At 43.3% G+C, this 2,191-nt stretch overlaps 1 protein-coding gene across 1 annotated transcript in view; it reads right to left on the bottom strand.

Annotated features, from left to right (window-relative positions):
- Positions 1 to 2,191, bottom strand: part of LOC101860110 (ecdysone receptor) — a gene marked incomplete at its 3' end in the record, with an annotated part of 74,025 nt that overhangs the window by 918 nt on the left and 70,916 nt on the right.

The following is a 2,191-nucleotide window of genomic DNA, read 5'->3' as shown; positions in this document are numbered from 1 at the left end:
AGAGAGAGAGAGAGAGAGAGAGAGAGAGAGAGAGAGAGAGAGAGAGAGAGAATATTATACACCAATAAATACTTCGTTTTACTGAGCATTTTTACGGCACTCGCAACACACATATGTCTTGTGTCACGTCGAACAGGCTACTGTTGCGGGGCATTTCACCCTCAGGAGAGAGTTTTCGTTTTAGTAAGAGTTTTACGGCACTTGCAACACAATAAGGCTATATAAGTGCCGAAGATTAGAGGTGTTACAAGGGAGTAAAAAAACACAAAAAGAACGAGGAGAGATAAAGACGATAGATACATCATGTTTGATAGGAAAGGAGGAGCAAACCACACCACAGCACCCTCCAACCACAAGAGAGTAACAAACACAAAAAAGAAGGAGGAGAGATAAGGACGATAGATGTTTGATCGGAAAGAAGAAGCAAACCACATCAGAGCACACGCCAACCACTCACGATAGATGTTGGATAGGAAAGAAGGTAAGTGCCATGGGAGCGCGTCAGTGTTACAACCACACGGGCTCAGATAACAATTTATTATTCACGAAAGCGAAACCTGGACATTCTATCGGGCACGTGAAAAACAAACAAAAAATTGACACGTTCATTTGATTGTGTGTGTGGGAGGTGTGAGAAATAACACGGAAATTTGAAACTGTTACGTACGAGGTGTTTAACCCTATCCGTACGCCCTACGGTCATTTTGTGCCCCCGGAGTTGCATTCGTCAGATTATTTTAGAATAATTCTAGTACGAAGATCTCTTTGAAACTTTTGACTTATTTCTCAAAAAATCATTTTGACAGACTCCTAAGCAAAGCCAACGGATCGGATTAACGAGTAATTTCCTCTTTGGAAAGCGGCGGCACAGAGTTCCCCACATCGTATGGATACGATAGTAAAACACGATGTACGGATATGGTTAAACAGCAATAACCGTAGGGTTAAACAGCAGCAACCGTAGGGTTAAACAGCAGCAACCGTAAGGTTAAACAGCAGCAACCGTAAGGTTAAACAGCAGCAACCGTAAGGTTAAACAGCAGCAACCGTAGGGTTAAACAGCAGCAACCGTAAGGTTAAACAGCAACAACCGTAAGGTTAAACAGCAGCAACCATAGGGTTAAACAGCAGCAACCGTAGGGTTAAACAGCAGCAACCGTAGGGTTAAACAGCAGCAACCGTAGGGTTAAACAGCAACAACCGTAGGGTTAATCAGCAACAACCGTACGCCATTTCCGCTGAACTTTCTCACCTCTGGAACCCGGTGAGGTCTTGGAAAAACTCGTACGTCACCGGGGTGAACGTGAATTTGATAGGGGGGGGGGTGGTATTTGATAGGAGATTGGTTTGTTTTAGTAGGCGTTTTACGGCACGTGCAACAAAATATTGTCTTGGACAGGTCAGGTGATTGTCTTGGACAGGCGACTGTCTCGTACAGAAGTCCGACAGCACTTGATAAAACAACTTCTCCACGCAGGAATCGAACTCAGGCCTTCTGCCTCAAACAGCTCAGAGCCTAATTGTCACACATTACAGACATCAGTACTTCAAAGCTATTTTTTTTTTTCGTAAGAGTTTTACAGCACTTGCATCATAATAAGGTCATAAAAGTGCCGAAGATTAGAGGTGTTACAAGAGAGTAACAAACACGAGAAAGAAGGAGGGGAGATAAGGACGATAGATGTTTGACAGGAAAGAAGAAGCAAACCACACCAGAGCATCCGCCAACCACCTACGCATCAGTACTCCAAAGCTAATCTAGTTCACCAAATTGCGTAAAACGGTGACCCATTTTTTTTTCAATCACGAAAAAACAACAACAACTGGTATTGCGAAACGCTTACGGAATTTACAGATCAGCTTCACCAGCCAGACAGTAGTTTGTCCACTGTCGAGTTGTCAGCTAGACCACAAGGAAGACCAAACACGTCACACCAAACCACTCACACCTCGCCCTCTCGAATGGGAGAAGTGGGAAGTAGCAATCCATTCAACGTTCACTTCAGCGAAAACATTTTATAATTAAAACAAAAAACCCCAAAACAAAACAAATTAAAAAGAAAACAAGCTCTGATGTTCCGTCAACACGGGTCAATAATATCAAGACCCCCTCCACCCCACCCCACACACACACAAAAAAACAAAAACAAAAAAATAAACCAAAACAAACAACCAACAACCCCCCCCCAAG

Source organism: Aplysia californica, unplaced genomic scaffold (assembly GCF_000002075.1).
Source record: "Aplysia californica isolate F4 #8 unplaced genomic scaffold, AplCal3.0 scaffold00304, whole genome shotgun sequence".
NCBI lineage: Eukaryota > Metazoa > Mollusca > Gastropoda > Aplysiida > Aplysiidae > Aplysia > Aplysia californica.
The sequence above is the reverse complement of the archived record's forward strand: the minus strand, read 5'-3'. Positions and strand labels throughout refer to the sequence as shown.